A 21,772-nucleotide genomic window follows, 5' to 3' on the forward strand; every position below is an offset into this window, starting at 1 on the left:
ATCTCTCGGCTAATAAGTTATAACTAAACTGCAGATATTTATGCAATTATGAGAAATTAAAATTTTCAACAATATAAGGAATATTTCAAGTAAGATACGAATTATTTTATTTAAGAGCTGAGACAGCCCTCTACGAAGTTCCCAGTTCATTAATTGTATTAATAAAAAGATTAGAGTAGCTTTGGAGATAAAGATAAGTCACCTTGTAAATTCTATTAGAGTGGCGTTGAAGACTCGGAATTTGTAATTTTCAAACTTCATTTTCGAACAAAATTTTATCGTATATGTTCAATTTGTTTTTGCACAAAAAATCGTCCAATATTTGGTTGTGCGACAATTGCTGGAACACCTTGTAGAACGGTGCACCTTAGTATAAAATTCTAGTGTGTTGCCATTGGCGAGTGATCGGAGTAAAATAGCCGCTACGATTTGTCTGTATGTATAGTGCATTTACCGGAACGTGCTACTTTGCAAACTCTTGATCCGATAATCGTGTCCGGGCAGTGGCTTGGTTTCTCGAAGTGCTTTGCTTACGCATTCGGAGATTTAAGCTTTCCAAGCAGCTTTCATTTTACGTTCAACTTTCTGTTTTGACCGTGTGCTTGCACTTTCATTTCTTTCCCTATAAATGGTTCCAATTCATTGTTTTCAAACGAAACCTTAGTTCTACAGCGATCATACGCTGTAGGATTTGCATTGTACGAATAGAATACTCGATTGAATTAAGTCGATGGAAAAACGATAAGATTCCAATCATGCTGCAAATTGTATACAGCAACATTCCGAGAAAGCTTATGACAGATCTTGATATGATATCATAAATTACAATGTTTTCAAAATAATTGTTAATTAAGTATTTTCTCGATTTGCTCTTGGAATGAAAAAGCAATCGTGGCTTTCCAAGAATTCAAACTGTACAGTTATCCAACACATTAACACTCCCAAAGTCGTTCTTCGATTATAAGATTCCACGAGCAACAGAGTTCAGCATTTTCTTTTCGATCGTCTTAATTCATACAAACGTTTTAGATTGGTGTTCACGTACCTATTTCTTTTTTCTTTGTTCTTTCCCCACGGCCAGATTGAACTTGGAACCAATTGTCGATTTCTACGGAATGGGTAAGCCAAAGATTCAAGCAAATTTCTGTTTCATTCGCGCGCGTTCGCCGTTAGAATCTCACGCTCGCTCAGATTCGCTTAATTATGAGCCAAACGTGACTCGTCGCTGAATTTCTGTCCAATTAATATCGCCTCTGAACGGAACTAATCGAAGTAAGGGCTCGCGAGGTCTAACATAGCGTAGAAATGTTCGAGTGCTCGACGCAGACGATCCGTGGCAAGTGCTCGAACGATCGAGAACCAGCGTTCGCTTGTTCGAACTGATATCTGACAAATTGAAATTTTAAAAATTTCGAAACTCTTTCAGTATTCGAACAATGCTGCGTCGAGCACGTTTCGACGAAACTTTCGCGTTCGAAATTTGTCGAAACGCGACGACCGAAAACATGTAATTTCTCGTCGTTGAATTTTCCGTACTGTGATCACCATTTCGGAGCAAAACCAATTGCAATAAGAGCTCGTATACATCTACCGTAATACGGAATCAGAGCAGAATAAAATTCCCCGAGAAATCGGAGAAAGCCATTATCAATAATGCCGCGAGACAATTAGGTTTTATCAAACGTTTTTCGCAACATCTTAAAAAAAAACCATCAGGCTTACACGGTGTTGCGCAACTTTTGTGTCTGTTCTCACCTCGAGTACGCGAACGTAATTTAGTAATGTCATAAGGTGAATTATACCGTGCTCTCGAAAGAGTTCGACGTCGATTTTTGCGGTTTGTTGCGTACAGACTAGGTTAATATAAAAACAAAATCGATCACGATTTTCTTTCAGTTAACCATCTTGGTATAAAAATTCTTTAAATTTGTAGCGCTAAATGATCTTTCTAAATGGTCTTTTGCATAAGTAGGAATAAGTGAAAATACATTGTTATAGTAGACGTTGCTGAATTTAAAGAAGCACCTAATAACAGTCGAACGTTGCATTAATATTTATAATTTTATAACTACAGCCTTTGTTTTGTTTTATTACCATTATTCGTTAGAGACTTATGATTCGCTTAGGTCACAGCAAAATTCTCAGAAAATAAAAATCTGAATAAAATTCCAGAGTCTAAGTAAATGTTGGTATAAATTGAATAACAGAATGAAGAATGTAGATTTAACAATATAACAAATCACCTTATTAACACGTTAAATACTTTTAAATTTGCTGTAAAATAACAAATACATCATTGAACTGTTCGATACTTGGAATTTTCATGTTATAAGTGGAATAAATAATTAAAACATATGGAAAGATGATATACACAACGTGTTAAAGGCTTTTCTCATGATCACATGTAGAGAAGTTCACTGCCATCACTAATTCTGTCGGTTACATGATTGAAATGCGTTTAATGACTAAATAAGTTTTTATTTCGTGCAAAAAGTGCACTATAACGAAGCAGTGTTAAACGAGTTAGCGTTAAACAGGGTCTTACTATATTTCATAATCATTTGATATGTATCGACTGAATATAATTAATGCTCTCATTGTAACGATTAACTGATTACAATCATTGCTCGAGACCTTTACGTAACCCCTTTCAATTGCCCGATATAAAATTAACGTACTGGATTCAAATCCTACTGTCAGAGTTTGTAAACGATAGTAAACTCTGTGTATTATACAGTAAAGCCTCGTTAATCCAATGTAATTGGAGAAAGAAGCGATTCGGATTAAACGATAATCCGAATTAGTAAACTAAAAGAGACAAAATTTCAGTACACCTATAATGGACAATTTAATAACCTTATCGTATCACAATAAATTTATTCATCGACAGAAGACTTGCAAGTTATATTCGCTTTTAAACGTAATAATGCAAATTTCAAGGAGCTGCCAAGTTGTGTTTAAAGAGACGTCTGCTGCTATTCTTTAATTAGAATCACCTTCGCAGTTCTTAGATGTTCAAGAGTGTGCTTGCAATTCTCGATTTCTTAAAGAACTATAATTCTTCACAGCATCGATGATAGGAAAGAAGTGTCCAAATTTATTCTGTTGAACCATTACTATTGTTATATTTGAAGAATATTCGGGAAAACGTTTCTGTCGGTACTAAAATTCATTTCAATATCATGTAGTTTTTAAAGCATGGGATTATTTTTATAATTTTTTATATCATATTATAATTAAACAAAATATTATATTCAGCAGTAATTTACTGGTTCTTTTTAATCTGGAATATCCCAATTTTTGGTTACTATCTTCTTCTTCCTCTCTTTTTGTTATTGTGTTTTGTTGTATTTCAGTCTCATCCATTTACAATTATTCATCGACCGATACTGTGCTTTTTACTTTCTCAATTGGAGACTTTTCTGTAACTGAATAAATCAAATCAAACGGACAGGCGAATCGAATCGAGCACGCAAATCGCTTCAGGCTACTACGATGCTTAGTATAATGATCCCGCGTCTGTTGACTTAACTTTTTCCCCGTCGTTTAAACGCGAAGTCATTCCCACCACTATTTTTTTCTTCGGTGTGAAAGACCCGTCGTTTTGAGAGGCAACTGTGGATTTAAAAACCGGTTAGAGCCTAACTTCAAAGACGATACCGGGCCCGATGTGGCAAATACTGATACAAACTAAAAATTTTTATATGTATATTTAACTGTATCGTCGTTAGAGTATTATAGAGTAATGAAACTAAGTCCAAAAATATAAATTAAAAAATTGTTTTGAATCTCCTTGTTACTAATCGAATGGTGGATTTTGGGTCCATTTTGACCCGAATCTAAATTTGATCATTTCTCATTCCAGTACACATTTCTGATTGAATTTTTATATTGTCGTATTTGCAAATTCTTTATCCATTAACGTCGTTAATTTCACAAGCTCGTTTAAATATTAATATTATCGTTGTTATTTATTACAAACCAAAACTTCCAAGCTCTCAAAGAAGTGATTTAAATGGGACTAAAGAGACTTGCTTCTTGCTTTTCTCGTTCACTGTCGGTGTATTCCCATTTCTACAATTGTCACGTGCCGGTTCCGATTTTTCGTCAATAAACGAGGGAATACTGTTTGACGAGAAGTACTTCTCAGTGTCGTTCTCGTGCTCGGATGGAAATAACTTGAAACGCGATGGAGTAACGTGGTTACAGCACGCGTACAGAGGAATAAGAGGTTTGCATGAATTTGACCCGAAGTGGCGGTTTGAATCGTCTAATCGGTTGTTAAGGAGGAAATTTCATTGTGTCTCGTGGCGGTTCTAGCTTGGCACTGGTGTGGTCGCCAGCCTCTCTAAGGGTCATCGCCCACGACATTGATACTGCTCAATTACTGAGTCACCCATGTTTGTAGCAAAGGAACCGCGAAATAAATCGTGCACGAATGAATTACACTTTACAATCTAATCGATACTCAGTTAGTTGCTTGTTTAAGAGGGTATTCCCTCCGGAGACGTTGCTTTTAGGCGACTATTGGGATACAGAATTGTCAGTTTCTATTAGATTAAGAAATTTAATATTCTCCGTACGTATTGAAATGTGTTTCAAGAAATAACAGTATCATTTTTATGTACTTATATTTACTATTACTTATGCTATTATATGTTTGTTGAAGTGTACCATATTAAATGACTTCTACGATTCACGTTGTCGGGTACATCTGAAACGGAAAAAATCAAAGATAATTTTAATCTCTATGAATATGATTATCTTTTCAACTAGAATAAAATTAGAAATACATATTTTGACAAAATGGCAACCATGTGAAACCAAACAAATTTTATCGCGAAAATTGTAACTTCTGCAATAAAAACAAAATTATTGGAAATATTGATATAATTCTAGTTCGAAAGATAAAAATGCACCTGTTTTGATTAACCCTGTGTTGAGATATTGTGGAAGCCATCTAAACTGATACAATTCAGCAAACATGTAATAACATAAGTAATAGTAAATTTAAATATATAAAAATGATACTGTTCTTTCTTGAAACATATTCCAACACGTACAGAAAATATTAAATTCCTTAATCTGCTAGAAAGTAAGTATTTTTTATCGAAAAACTGCCTAGGAGCGATGTCTCTAAAGGAGAATACTCCTTTATGGGGTTACGACAGGGTGATGAAATGCAAAATAAGATAAACCTTTCGAAAGTAGTTTTTTTTAAGACGTAATTATAGCAAATGTTTATCTATGAATAAAATTTACATGTTAATAAATTTTATTATAAACTTTTGATTTACCTAAACTGATGGAGGAAACCAAATCATTATGGCTTTGTATATTTACTAATATTGCACGTACGTATTCTATTTTTTGTTTGCTTATGTCTCTGAAGAGAGCCCAGATTTCAGATTGAAACGTCGAATATTAATAATAATCGTCGTTCTATCTAGTGTTCAAATCAATTAAAATTGATTTCATTAAAATAAAAGTAGAATTCTAGTATAATGTAAGTATCTGTAGATAATATATAAACATTTCTGAAAATTATGAATCCATCTCATTAAAGAATAGAAAAAGTCTAAATTTGTATTAAACGTAAACTTTACATTTTAACTAATTAACGTAAACAACATCATTAATGTCATTTAAAACTGTAAAACATTATGCATAATGTATTATTAAATTAGATTCAGATATGAAAAGAACATTAACTAATTCATGTCAGGAATTAGCATTTAATGAGAGGAAAAAATGAAAGGACAGACAGTTCATAGTACAATACATAACGTCTATTTTTTCCCATTTCACAGTTTAGTTTGTTGTTGTCAATTAGTATCTACTCGCGTATTATTATCAGGCCGCACGATAGTATTACCATACATTAATTCAATGCGTCAGATCCTTTCATTAGAGAATCCTAATGAATTTATAAAAAATATTTAGAGCTTTTGCATCACTCGCGTTACAATGAAAGGGGTGAAGTGTCGTAAGAGTCATTCTAATAATTAGACTATAGATTCCTGTTTTCTTAAAAATTCCCGTTGGAAACAAATGTGTATATCTTTGCAAAATTTGCGACAGATCTTGCTTCTGAATATACAGGGTGTTCGGTCACCCCTGGAAAAAATTTGTATGGGGGATTCTAGAGGCCAAAATAAGACGAAAATCAAGAATACCAATTTGTTAATGGAGGCTTCGTTAAAAAGTTATTAACGTTTAAAGTTCCGCCCGTACTGAATTTTTTTCTCGAAAATGCGCAAGATTTCGGGGGTATGTCTATTCACCAAAAATGATTGTAATTAACCCCCGCAACCGGTAATAATTTTTTCAGAACGATTTGAAATTTTTGAATCTAATTGTTAATAATTTTTTAACGAAGCCTTATTTTGGCCTCTAGAATCCCCCATTAAAATTTTTCCTAGGGGTGACCGAACACCCTGTATGTTTTCTTAATATTTTTTCTTACTTATTGTATTATAAGAGTACATCGATTATAGTTAGGTGTTTAAGGATTCAAAAATCGTTTACAAATTTTTAAGAATCCTCTGTGTAATGTGGACTCAGTTCGTGCATTTATCATGTTCGTTACCACACGTCACACACATTTGTAACGCGTCAATTTTCATGACAAACCAACGTCACACGAGTGACAGCGATGGTCGTGTATTTTACATCCGTGTAAATAAATTAAGTATAAACTGTCGACCGTTGTCACGTTATATGGAATATTGTAATAAAAATATTCAAATGACCTGTTAAATATATTTTAATTTTACCTAATTGAAAACATACGCTATACTGTATGAAATTCTACAAATATAGCGTAGCCTGTGGCTTTTCAACTAAATGGTGATTGCGAACGTGTTAATAGATAATTTCATTCGCGATTGTTAAATAAAGATTTATATTATTCGTTTAGACACGTTCCGTATTCGGCAAATAGAATCGATGGAAAGTATATCTTTCTTCTTTTGACTAACTGCATTCGTTGGAAACGGAACGTGCCTGAACGGATAACACGAATCGACCCTAACTCGTTTATAAATAAAATTTATATTTTTTATGTAACATTGTTGATTACACTTTCTACGATCATTTCTGCAAAGTTGTAATGCAGTCACTTTCTAATAGTAATTATGGCAAATGTGCTCAGATTATATTTTGTCCAACACTCCAACATGCTCGAGAACGTATAAGAAGAATTTAGGACTTTCTTCGAGCCTGAAACTTCAAGGACCACCTTCAGATTCTCCTTGACTCGAAAACTATTCTTCGTGTGAAAGTCATACGTGATCATTCATGTGGAGATTTATTGGGAAAGTAATTAACATATCTCTGAAACGTGCGATTGTTGATGGTCTCATTCGTGACTTCTTTTAATTGTAATTATCGCTGAAATTATATTTGCAATTTTTAATCGTTCAGTGAAACAGTACCTCTTACTAGAGTCAGTAATATAATCCAGACTTGGGCACTTTTAAAATGTTATTTCAAATAACGTATTACTTCGTTTCGTGTTCTTTCTTGAAATGAAATTACATCATCGTATTTTCGGGATGCAGAATTCTTTGTTCGTCGTGTTAACGGCGAGTTGGAAGTTCCAGGAATATTACCGCGATGTGCAAATTGACGTTAGAACAACAGTAGATCCCTGGTAAAATATCAATTCAAACATTCAGTTAACGAAAGTGTTCATAAGTTAATGGGAAAAGAGTATAATGATTTTAAGGCAAACGAATGGAGAAAAAGTGTTAATGAAACTGAGGAGATATTTACCATGTGCAAGATTAAAATCAATGAAAACGTTAACTTCGAGGAAATATCTAACAATTAACACGAGTTATTCCACCGGGAACTGTTTCCAAGTCATAGTGTAAACTATACTTATTTGCGGAGCATTATATTCTTCTCGGAAGATTTCTTATGCGCGTTCCCAGCGAGTATTTCCGTAATCTTTTGGTTAAGCGAGTATCGATAGTCATTCTTCGCAGTTGATGGTATTCGCAATTTACGTCAGAAAGTAACATTTTTCGCAAACACGTTCAAGGAAAATCTTGTCATGTTCCGTTCCATAGCAAAAGCATTTGCTTTTATTTGACTTTGAATAAATAATTTTACAAATAGTAATAGCAATGGAATCTTTTAAAAAAGATGTTCACGCGCGATTGGTCTTCTGATATTTCTAAATAAATAAAAACTTTGCCAAAACGATTATTTTATTCAGTGTGAATATAAAATTTGAGAGTTAACCATTACTGTTTCCACAATATTTGAACTTTCTATCACTTTGAATACATCACGTTGGGCAATACATTTTACTTGATTTTGAATAATGTTATCGCAAATAGAATGATAAAACGTTACCTATAGTCGTCATTCGTTATTTTAATTTCAGATCTAATTTCGTCCAGCTTTGTTTGAAACATATCTAGAAGGAAATAATATTATAGAATTTCACGTTTTATCTAGATTATTATTTTTTCTTTTGTCTTTTAATTTATTTAAATTTTATGATGCCAGGTAACGTTCAATATTAACTGTGGATTGCATTATAGTGTTACGTGTCGTTAAATATTTAAGAAGAGTATTACTTTCGACACCTTTGTCTTTGTCAATTAAATTTGCAAACAAAGGGCAAGAATTGATTGGGATTAATTGAATTTTTCCTTAATTACCACTTGGTGTGCAAAGTTCGTGACCCAGACCGTTCAATTAGCATTCTCTTTATTCAGCATTTGAATACAGGTCGAACGATTTACATGCACGCTGTATCGTGACGTAAGAATTTTTGTACACTTATAGACAACCATTTTGCAATTTCGCCAGTACGATTCCTGTGGCCATGACGATCTCCAAGAAGTTTCTCTCCTGTTTTGTTTCCATTTGGTGTTGCCCTATAAATTATTCAATCGACGTTAAACTTTATGGAAAATCGATTTCTCGATTAAGAATAAAGAGTTAATTATAAATATATGAAAAAACTTTCATTGTTTCTTTTATAAAGAACACAATGACTTGGAATCAATTTCATTATTATCACTTTCTTTTCTTCTTTGTAATACAATTGCAATTTTCAGTATTTATTACGTTAAACATTTATTTAAACCATCGTTTAGAAACGCTCTGAAAATGAATGACACAAACGCTAGAAATTATTAGGTTTCTAACAAACACTCTATTGGAAAGTTAATTTTGCTTCGTCTTCACTAGGTATTTCTACACACGTACATCAATCAAAACTGTAACAAGCATTCGTTCTGCTGTCATTAATGATTGATTAGTTGGGACATGCCATTGTACTAGATTATAATTCACAAAGGATCGGGCACGACAGTGAATAGTTATGTCGTTCGTTGTAAATACTATGGACAAATAACAAAAAGGAATTTTAGTCCTTGTATATTACGCTGTGACGAAGTGAATTAATTTTCCCTTCGAAACCGTTTCCAACGCATAACTTCAAAGAATATCAATATATTTTGAGGTATCAATATTTTATCGGTATTTGTTTTTATCTTGTTGTGATGTAACTGCTATTCGGTAAATTGATCTTAATACCGGTATTACTGTGACAGATACCTACAACGTTCGAAAAATTGAATCGGCAACAAATTGAAATAAAAACTTAATTGATTGGATGATAAACTGAACGACAATCTTTTTTTCTTTGCTGTTGCTAGGATAATAAAAAAAAATAAAAACGTTATACCTTCGTGATGTAGCATTATACAGGGTGTTCGGCCACCCCTGAAAAAAACTTTAATGAAAGATCCTAGAGGCCAAAATAAGACGAAAATCAAGAATACTAATTCGTTGATAGAGGCTTCGTTAAAAAGTTATTAACGTTTAAAATTCAGCCCGTACTGAATTTTTATCTAGAAAGTGTGTAGGATTTCGAGGGTAGGTCTATTCACCAAAAATTATTGTAATTGACCCCCGCAACCGAAAATAATTTTTTCAAACTGATTTGAAATTTTTTAATTTTGTTGAAGAATTTCATATCTTCTCGAATTTTTTTCTCGAAAGTGGGTAGGATTTCGGGGGTATATGTTTTCACCAAAAATAATTGTAAATAACCCCCGAAACCAAAAATAATTTTTCCAGAATAATTTGAAACTTTTCAATTTCATCGAAAAGTTTCACAATTTTTTGAATTTTTTTCTCGAGAGTGGGTAAGATTTCGGGGGTATGTCTATTGACCAAAAATAATTATTATTGACCCCCGCAACCGAAAATAATTTTTTCAGAACGATTTGAATTTTTTTTCTTTAGCGAAAAATTTGGGCAGCTACCCCCTGTCGATTTTTCTTGAAAATTAGTTTTTCATTTTTAATAAATTTGGTTGGCGCTGTACAGAAAAGTTGTTTAATACTTTTTTGTAGGCATCCGTGAACTCTAGTTCCTCTCCAAGTTTCAATGAGATACCATTACTATTGTAGGAGTTATGGCTGTTTGACAATTGGACCATTTTTATGGAGTTTTTCTCATTTTGCGGGGTCGAGGACCAACTTTTCGAATATTTTCACGATTTGTACATATTCTACACTAAAATGCGCGTAGTTTGCTTTTTTAAACATTAAAATCGTCCAATCCGTTCAGAAATTATGACGTTTTAAAGATTCGCATGAAATTTTGGGCTGACATTTCTGGCCAGAAATTATATTTTCGGTAAGGAATTTTTTTCTCGAAAGTGGTTAGGATTTCGAGGGTATGTTTATTCACCAAAAATTATTGTAATTGACCCCCGCAACCGAAAATAATTTTTTCAGAATGATTTGAAGTGTTTTAATTTAATTTTTTAATAACTTTTTAAGAAAGCCTTAGTCCAGAAATTGCTACCAGAGGGATTTGTTTGTTTATACTTATAATTCATGAAAATTCAGAATAAAATGAATATTTTTCTTATAATTTTTGCGTTTAAAAATTTGAACTTTAAAACCAAACTGCATCAAATCCACCCTTTACAAAATCAAACCATACATAACACAATTTCGAAAAGATTGGGACAGCTCAGAAATTAATAGTAATTCTAGATTTCTAATGTTCTTCGTATCTTTTAAATTTTAATTCATTCCTTATTCTTTCCCGTGGAATATTTATTGGTGTCATCGTTTCGATGATATCAAACTGGTATTCGAAAGATTCGATTTCTTTTACACGTTGACTGTCACGTCATTCATACAATGAGCGACGAGACTTTTCACTGAGAACCTACAAAAATTAATTCTGAAGGTAAAATATCGAGAAAAATAAATGTGAATAGTATAAAATAAATCCCACAACAAATGTTAGATTAAGCAATTTTCAATCATCTAAAGCAAAATGTTCTTTGTACGACTTTAAAATCACGTATCCATTAACTACATCATTCAAGTTTGATTTCATAATATTTATAATAATATAATTTAATAATCTTATTGCCAATATCAAGTATGGTTTTACAACAATAGTATAACTCTACGAACAATCACTATACAACTATTTTATACAATCTTGCACTAGGGTGAAAACAATTGGAAATTTGTGTCTATTGAAATTTACCTTTCAATTTGTATCTCATCATCAGTGTCTACCAACGGTCATATCGTATAATTGTTTTCAGCAGCCAAAAATAATTTAGCCTATAAAGAGTTAAAATTTCATAGATTTAATCTGGTCGTTAACGTGTTAAAAGCAATAAAATGATTATCTAAAACTACCAATATTATTATCGATAATAATACCGATATTAATATTAAATCTCTAGTTTCACAGGGGAAATCGCTAAAATCAAGCAACAGTGTGGCTCTTAATAACAACTTTTTCGCTAACTAGCTACCGAAGGAATCCGTACGCGCCATAAAGTCTGAGTAGAAGTGTCTAAATTACCTTCAGTCCGTTATACAGCAATTCTAACTGCTTATAAATTATAATCCGTTATAAGCGATTTGCGTCACAGAGTTACATCACAGTTAACAGTAATATAACGACAGCTCCTTACGTCCATTGTGGTGATCTCAGCAATAGCATCTTTATTTCTTCCTTCGATCACGACATTGTTCTAAAATCCTATCAGTTAAAATTGATCTTTCGTGGTTGCTCTTAATTTCAAAAGCGCAGAAACGTACGAATCAAGCTGACGTTTGTGATCGCCATATTGCTTGTTCGTCTTTACGTCGATTTGCTCAAAACGTTGCAATTATAGCGTTTGGTACCTTTGCAGAACCGATCGAAAAAATTACACAGAGATACGAATAAGCAGTGTTCGCTCGTGACTAGTCAGGCTGCACTAAAGTGTGTCACGAGGACGTCGACTTCCGAATTGTAATGCGAGAAAGATCGGCAGGAAGAACGCGCCTTTGATATGATTCGAGCGAAAGACGCTTTGGAATTTCAATGATATTCGTGGCGCTGTACTGTTACATTCAGCCCAAGAATCTGATGATTCTTCTAACTGTTCCGATTTTGGCGAACGATGAATTCTGTTTCTTCTTTCGAACCTCACTTTAGAAAAGTCTAATTAAAAAATTGATATTTTTTTTATTTCCTTATTCATATACAAGGTGCTCGGTCATTTCTGGGAAAAATTTTAATGGGAGATTTTAGAGGCCAAAATAGAACGAAAATCAAGGATACCAATTTGTTGATTGAGGTTTTGTTAAAAAGTTATTAACGTTTAAAGTTCCGTCTGTAGAACGTCAATCTGCGAACAGCTGCTAGTGATTCTCACTCAGAAAACTATAAGCCTGTCGATACGTCAGTAAGTAGAGTTTCTCATGTTGAGTGAGAACCACAATCACGCGCACGGAGTCTCTCCAATGCAAATTTGTCTCTCCTCCTCCAGTGTTGTTTTGTATTGCTCGATATTTTTAGATTTCAATTATAATACGTTCTAAAATACGAAACATACGAATGTCCACCTTTGTATTGCTTTATTTTCCTGGAATGGTTTATCGGGAAATCAAGAAAACTGGTGTAGTAGTGTTCGAATTATCCGACACCCGGTTATCCGAATAACTATAATAGAAAGTAGACAAATTTTTTGGCGAAATTAAAAAATTTCAAATCATTCTAGAAAAATTAGTTTTAGATGCAAGGGTCAATTACAATCATTTTTGGTGAATACACATAACTCCGAAATCCTACGCACTTTCGAGAAAAAAATTCGAGAAGATATGAAATTCTTCAACAAAATTAAAAAATTTCAAATCGTTCTAGAAAAATTATTTTCGTTTGCAGGGGTCAATTACAATCATTTTTGGTCAATACACATAACCCCGAAATCCTCTGCACTTTCGAGAAAAAAATTCTTTACCGCAAATATAATGTGAGACCAAAAATGCTTCCCCGAAATTTCATGCGAATCTTTTAAATGTCATAACTTCTGAACGGATTGGAGGATTTTAATGTTTTAAAATGCAAACAATGCGTATTTTGGTGTAGAATATATAGACATTCTAAGAATTTTCGATATATTGTTCTTTAACCTCATAAAATGAGAAAACCCCCATAAAAATGATCCAGTTTTTAAACAGCCATAACTCCTATAATAGTGAATATATTTCAATGAAACTTTTTTCTGAAGTAGAGCTCGTAGGTAGCTACAAAAAAGTATTAGACTACTTTTCTGTAGGACATCAAACAAAATTATTAAAAATCAACAATGAATTGTTAAGAGAAATCGACAGGGGGTAGCTGCCTAAATTTTTTAGCAACAAAAACATGTTTAAATCATTCTAAAAAAATTATTTTCAGTTGCAGGAGTCAATTACAATCATTTTTAGTGAATACACATACCCCCGAAATCCTACGCACTTTCGAGAAAAAAATTCCTTACCGAAAATCTAATTAGGTGCCTAAATTTTTCGACGAAAAAAAAAAATTTTAAATCGTTCCAGAAAAATTATTTTCGTTTGCAGGAGTCAATTACAATCATTTTTGGTGAATACACATAACCCCGAAATCCTCTGCACTTTCGAGAAAAAAATTCTTTACCGCAAATATAATGTGTGGCCAAAGATCTGTAATTATATTCCTCGTTTTTATCACTTTATATGTAGATATAGTCCAGTTATCCAGCATATAAAATTTTAATGGGAGATTTTAGAGGCCAAAATAAGATGAAAATCAAGAATACCAATTTGTTGATTGAGGCTTCGTTAAAATGTTATTAACGTTTAAAATTCCACCTGTAATAGTGGTTCTCACTCAGAATGAGAAACTATATTTACTGACATATCGACAACCTTACTGTTTTCTGAGTGAGAGCCACTAGCAGCTGTTCACAAATTGCTGTTCTACAGGCGGAACTTGAAACGTTAAGAATTTTTTAACGAAGCCTCAATCAACAAATTGGTATTCTTGATTTTTGTCTTATTTTGGCCTCTAGAATTTCCTATTAAAATTTTTCCTTCGGATGACCGAACATCCTCTATAAGTATTAAAGTTCATTTATTCTAAGCGTTTTAAAAACACATTGTACGATTGAAGTGCTGGTCACCAGTGACCACCATGACAGACAACGTTATAAATTTTTAAATGCGAGAGGACAGTGTTTCTGTTAAGAGGAGAAAAGCATCAAAATATTGAGTTTAGCGCGAATTCACTAGCAGGTTATTGATCGTGACTTAATTAGGCTCAGCAAAGCGATCAGCGAAAGAGGGAAATTAACTCCGACGAGTTTGTGCTCCGCTACTCCATGACCTACACATCGACGCTACTCTCGAATCGTCTCCACATTCTAATTGAAAGTATGTTGTAAAGTTGTGCGCTCGTTAAAGCAATTCTACTTTTGAAATTAAAAAAGTGTATCAAAAAATTACAAATTATAACACTCGAATCGTCTCGATATTCGAAGTACGTTGTAAAGTTGTGAACCTGCTAAACCAATTCTACTGGGCTTACAACTGGAATTAAAAGTGGTTTTGCAATTAAAAAAGTATATTAAAAAATTATAACTACGCGTATATAAATCGTGAAATCCGTGAATTCGGTTATTTTTCGATGTACGATAAGACACACAGTTATCCATGTACAAAAAATTAACACAGATTGAAGATTCGTTTATTAAACGTGTACACATGTAAGTAAATACTTTTGAAATAGAGATTTGACTTAAGGGAGTATTGCTGTCTAGGCTGTCATTTCTTTGTGATTTTTTTTTTAACGACAGATAGGTTGTTTTGTACTGACATTTTGCAGAAATATTTATTCGTCTTATAGGTATGTGCAGTATTTTTTCCATCAAAAAATATTAATAATTGCAAGAGTTATAGCTCCTTCTTTAAAAAAACACATTTAAACTGGCTTATATGATATTTCAAGATCTAGCAGACCGATTGACTTCAAATTTGAAGAGAATATTCAGCAGACACGCCTTTATCGCTGGAACTAGAGATTTAAAAAAATATTGAGTTTTACTATTTTGTTTAATACGCTAAAAACAAGAGAGCGATTAAAGAATAGAAATTCGAAACTTGAAGTGTCGCCATTTCTTTATTTATCAGGATTTTGACTTCTCCCTAGTTTCTGCTATAACTACAACCTTCCTTATGAAGATACTTTAGCCCCCTCTGTTTCAAATTATCTAGAATCCTGGAAGCCATTGGAGCACCTTTTCTAGAAGAGCCATTAAATAAGAGGTTATAATTCCCACGATTTTTAATATTTTTCCATGAAAAAAATATTGTACATGCTTATAAGATGAATAAATACAGCTACAAAGTCTCAGTACAAAACAGCGTACCTATCATTAAAAAAAAAATCACAAAAAGGGCCGTAAAATTGACAGTCTAGGCAGCAATACCTCCTTAACACTAGGTTTACGGACACTCGTTGCGCATATTTTTATTATAATTCGCTACGTTGACAGTTGCATTAAAATGCAGCTTTTTCTTTTAGTTAGAGGATACATCCATATCATTACATCAATTCAATTCAACATAAATTGTTAACAAATAATATTTATGAGTCCTGTAACGTTAAGTTTAGAATCTGAATGCGTCAAATTGACGCGTACCGTAAACCTAGTGTTAAATCTGTTGGTAGATATTCGCATATCTGCTTCTCTCGCGACAAGAAACGCATTTGTATACCGTAATTTATGAAGTTGCTTCATCGTATTATAGGTAAACGGTTGCAGCACACTTCGATCTGCATGCAAAACTACTGTTAGATGCACTCCGCTAAAAATAACATGTGAATTAAGTGTCTGAATAAGTCAGGCGAATAAACCACACATCGGAGATAAAACTCGGTGTAATTAATGAAGCAATGTACTACTCTATATTTAATATTCGATAGAAGGTCTTCTATTTTCTATTCTTACGTGCACGATAAAGTCGCTTAATTACGCGAATTCATACGTATTACTTTTAATAGCGCATACTCGTGATTCCTGGCATCTACTTATTATCTATCGAGAGGCGTGTGTATATCGGGAGAATTACTGTAAAATCCTCTAATCTGATTACTCTCAACAACCTGTATCTGAGATCACTGGCACTTTTACGAATTGTCATAGAATCCTATGATCCAATTACTTCGAACAGCGTATAACTGGAATTCGTAACACTTCTACAAGTTACACAACTCAAAAGGCAATCGTTTGATTAACTTGAACAGAGCATAAACTTCGCCTTCGACTAGTTCGGCGTCACAATAGAGACGTATTTGTCAAGGAAGAGTCTCGTAACGTGATCGCCTAAGTGGCCAGTCTGGCCTAATGGATTATTTTTGGACGAAAATTGAGGGTTGTATTTCAAATTTTCTTTTCTACGAAAGAATAGTTGCAACGAAATAAAACCTGGAATACATCTACCTTGTGCATTGAAATTTTGTAAAATATAGATTATTTTATCGAAACAATTATTTGCTGACGATTTTCTTAACTCAGAATATGATGTGAAAAAACATTTGCTTCGTATGGGATTTCACATAAACTATTAATCTAACAGACAAGAGCAAGATTTTAAATTTATATCAGTTTATCTGTCGAGTAAACATGATTAACACGTTGATTGCCACGAGGGTCATTGATGACCAACATTTCAAGCTCTCAATCTTTCTTTCAACCACTTGCAACGTATGATCCCTGATACTTGTAAATTTTTAAATAATATTAGTATTTTAAGAATGTTGTAAAATTACTAATACAACAACTACTGAATCTTTCTGTTTTTGAAATTAAAATTTCAACAAATGGTGAATACATTTTTATAAGTGAAAAACATACATGATAATCGATGTATTAAAATTGATTTGAGACAATCTTCCAAGATATCTTTTGAATAAATGGATCTAATAAGGGAAGATCACGAACTGTCCGACTTCGATTTTAATATGCTTCTGCAGAATGATTCCTCTTGCTGTATATAAAATATTAGGAGTAGATATTCAATACTTTTTATGATACAAATAATTAAAGTGGAACAATTATAAGTTTGTATAACCCTTTCGACTATTCACAGGATAGTAAAATTTAATATTAATTAAGTTCATAAGTTTTTGTGTATTTTTGTATAGGAAGAAACTCTGTGCAAAATGAGGGTTTATTGATGTTGCAATACTGTAGTAATTAGATTTGTTTTGACGCTCACATACTACAGTGAATCTTAAGTATCGTAGTCTGGACTGTACGACACTTATAAACAATTCAATCTATTGCATAATATACGCAAAAATTTATGAACTGAATTAATATTAAATTTCACGAGACGTTCTATGAACAGATGGGATTATACAGAACTTATAATTGTCCCACTTTAATTATTTATATTTCCAATAGTATTGAGTATCTACACCTAATATTTTACATACATCAAAAGGGATCGCTCTACTATCATTCTCTAAAAGCACATTAAAATCGAAGTCGGATAGTACGTGTCCTTTTCTTGTAAATGTTTTTTAGACTCTAAACTCTAGAGGATCGAGTTCAAAATATGAAAGAATCATTAAATTTATCAAATTTTACGATCAAACTTACAACATATATTTTCAACATTATATAGGGTGTTCGGCCACCCCAGGGAATAATTTTAATAGGAGATTCTAGAGACCAAGATAAGACGAACATCAAGAATATCAATTTCTAGACTGAGGCTTTATTAAAAAGTTATTAAAAAATTACGAAAGAATTATTTTTGGTTGCAGGAGTCAATTATAATCATTTTTGGTGAATAGACGTATCCCCGAAATCCTGCGCATTTTCGAGAAAAATAATTCAGGAAGCTGGTCAAATTTTTCGACAAAATTAAAAAATTTCAAATCGTTCTGAAAAAATTATTTTCGGTTACGGTGGTCAATTACAATAATTTTTGGTGAATAGACGTACCCCCGAAATCCTGCGCATTTTCGTGAAAAAAAATTCGTTACCGAAAATCTAATGTGAGGCCAGAAATGCTTTCCTGAAATTGCATGCGAATCTTTAAAACATCATAACTTTTGAACGGATTGGACGATTTTAATGTTCAAAAAGCCAAACAACGCGTATTTAGGTGAAGAATATGTAGAAATCGTAAAAATATTCGAAAAGTTGATCCTTGACCCTCCAAAATGAGAAAAACCCCATAAAAATCGTCCAATTTTCAAACGACCATAACTCCTACAATAATGAATATATTTCAATGAAACTTTTTTCTGAAGTAGAGCTCATAGGTACCTACAAAAAAGTATTAGACTACTTTTCTGTAGAGCGCCAAACAAATTTATTAAGAATGAAAAACTAATTTTTAAGAAAAATCGACAAGGAGGTAGCTGCTAAAATTTTTCGGCGAAATAAAAAATTTTAAATCATTCTAAAAAAAATTATTTTTGGTTGCGGGAGTTAAATGCAATCATTTTTTATCATTAGACATGCCCTCGAAATCCTACCCACTTCCGAGGAAAAAATTCGAGAAGATATGAAATTCTTCAACAAAATTAAAAATTTTCAAATCGCTCCAGAAAAATTATTTTCGGTTGCGGGGGTCAATTATAATAGTTTTTGGTGAATAGACCTACCCCCGAAATACTACCTACTTTATAGAAAAAAAATCAATACGTGCGGAATTTTAAATGTTAATAATTTTTTAACGAAGCCTCCATCAACAAATTAGTATTCTTGATTTTCGTTTTATTTTGACCTCTAAAATCTCCCATTAAAATCTTTCACAAAATAACAAGTACCCTATTGAACTGTCGAATATTTCTATTTGTTGTGCTGAAATTTGAAAAAATATTGAGAATATCCCTAGACAGAGAAAACTGGTATAACAGTCAACGTGTTAATATTTTCGCCAAAACAATCAAAAGTGTCTAAAAAGTCCAAGACATTAAGATTACCCAGCGATTTTCTAGTCCTGTTGCAGTGTTATATCTTCATATTTGAGAAAGACCAGCGAAGCGTTGGAATATAGAATTATTTTACAATTACAGTTATTTTTTCCTATTCAAGTCGTTCGAATCCTTTCACTCACACGGCGCGACACATTCTTTCAAGTTGTGCAAATTTTTCTTAGTAGCTTTCGGAACTGTTCTATTTATTCGTGTACTCGATCAAATCTGAATGTACGGTTACTCGTCTGGATTATTTTGAATTCGTTTCAGTTAATCGATATCTACGGGTTTACACCCTTTTTAATTAAATGATAATCTTTTAATACGCAACAAATTCTCTTGGGGCGACTTTTTAAATGGAAAGTGGTCCTATTGTTTTGTTACTTGGATAGTTGTTATCAAACCGAACGACATTTACTTCAACCATTCCTTTTTCTTTATTGTGCACAGTTACTAGAAGAACATATTTGTATACAAAATCGAAAATTTTTCGTCATAATTCTTTAACCATGAAGAATAAAAAAAATTGTTTGATTGTTATTCAGTTGGATAAGAGCAGATGAAAAGAATTTGTTAAGCAATGTAATTTTTAAAAGCTAATTGATATCTTCGTTAGCTTCTGAGAAAACAGCTTGTAAACACTTTATGTAAACCACATGATACATTATGGCTCATTCGGTAAGCAACACTTGTCGAGTTCATTATGAGAGATATGGTAGCCTAAGAAAAAGTTGACATCACGATTAACAAGAAGAGGTCCTGCGAGGTCACCGGTTTTATTCGAACTTTTTCTGATGATTTTAGCAAAAAACTAATTCGACACGTACCCGCGATTTTTTTTGTGAATGCTCGTTATTTACAAAGACATTCAACATTTAATGTTCGGAGTTCTGTATAATTGTAGTTCCTTGAAGGAAAATGGTACAAAGAACTGGACTCTGACTCAATTTTTATATTTTTCTTACTTTTGCTAAATTCCTTATTTTTTACTATTCCATGCGAAACGTAAACATTTTGTAAAAGCTGATGCATTACACATATATATAGAAATCTAAAAAATAACTGATAAATACTTTTGAAAGCAATGGAACCTGACAAAAAGGTGTGTATTTATTTTTGCTCCAAAATTACCAGAAAGGGAATAAACTCAGCGACCTCTTCTTGCAAGTATCAGCCAAGGGGATGATTTGATTTGTTGGATTCCTAGGTCGACATGAGTCTCGTGTCACGAAACACGAATATATTAATTGTTTCGGTCGGAATATGAAATTTGATTAATTCTAATAAGGGAAGTCATATAATATGTTTTGCCTGGAACGTGTATACGAATTCATCGATTAATTATTTTGTTTGCAAAGGCTCTGATCGATATGTGCTCTCCGTGATCTCGTATACAGGGTGTTCCCCTGGGAAAAATTTTAATGGGAGATTCTAGAGGCCAAAATAAGATGAAAATCAAGAATACTAATTTGTTGATTGAGACTTCGTTGAAAAGTTATTAACGTTTAAAGTTGCGTCTGTAAAACGGCAATCTGCGTACAGCTGCGTGCGCACGATAGTGGTTCCCACTCAGCATGAGAGACTCTACTTCGTGACGTATCGACAGCCTTGCAGTTTTCTGAATGAGAATCACTATCACGCGTACGCAGCTGTTCGCAGTTTGCCGTTCTACAGGCGGAACTTTAAACGTTAATAACTTTTTAACGAAGCCTCAATCAACAAATTGGTATTCTTGAGTTTCAACTTATTTTGGCCTCTAGAATCTCCCATTAAAATTTTTCCCAGGGTTAACCGAATACTCTGTATGGTGTCGAGAATTCGATGTGTTCGGCGTTACTTTTTTCTCGATCAAATTTTCACGCGAGCATTCCGAAAATGAGACGCGTTTAACGGTCGCAACAGACATCGGCGAAAATATGTTTCTTGGCTAACCGCCAAACAGACGGACACTTGAAAACCGATAGCTACGTAACCCCGCTTTGTATTGATCCTCAAGATAATAGGGAATGGAGGAGAGAAATAAGAATTTATTTGGAATTGTCGAATGATAAAGCGTCGTGGCAATTGGCAAGGAAAATCACTCGAGTTTCGAAAGTTTACTTGGCTTCCTATCGTCCCCGGTGATAATTCCGCATCGATAGGTTCCGTCCAACCATAATGCAATACGTAGACGTTGGCACACGAAACTACAACTTTATCTGTCGTATAATACGACTAGTTCCTTTTCTGCATTGCAAAATACATTGACTATGGAAATTATTAACGATATATTAACGCCAACTGTTCGTTTCTAAGTAGTTTTCATATTTGAAATGATATAGTGCTATTTAGTTTTTATCGTAATAGAATGCTTCAGCTATATTTATGATTATTTTCTTGACAATTTAGAAATATAATGTGATTGAGTGTTGTAAAATTAATTTTAATTTCATTATCTTTCGTGCCTTGTATTCGTTAGCCATGTGGACTGCATTTTTGT

General features: G+C 33.1%; 1 protein-coding gene across 4 annotated transcripts in view; it reads left to right on the forward strand.

The window, feature by feature from the left end:
* The window catches only part of Far1 (fatty acyl-CoA reductase 1), a 110,787-nt gene that overhangs the window by 46,849 nt on the left and 42,166 nt on the right, over positions 1–21,772 (forward strand). For 2 of the 4 annotated variants that reach the window (XM_076761866.1, XM_076761864.1), the window contains exon 2: positions 1,082–1,119. The exons of the other annotated variants lie outside the window; for them this stretch is intronic. The gene's annotated coding sequence lies outside the window, so the exon portion shown is untranslated. The remainder of the gene's footprint in view (positions 1–1,081; positions 1,120–21,772) is intronic. 4 annotated transcript variants of the gene reach the window in all.

Source organism: Colletes latitarsis, chromosome 3 (genome assembly GCF_051014445.1).
Source record: "Colletes latitarsis isolate SP2378_abdomen chromosome 3, iyColLati1, whole genome shotgun sequence".
Classification (NCBI taxonomy): Eukaryota; Metazoa; Arthropoda; class Insecta; order Hymenoptera; family Colletidae; genus Colletes; species Colletes latitarsis.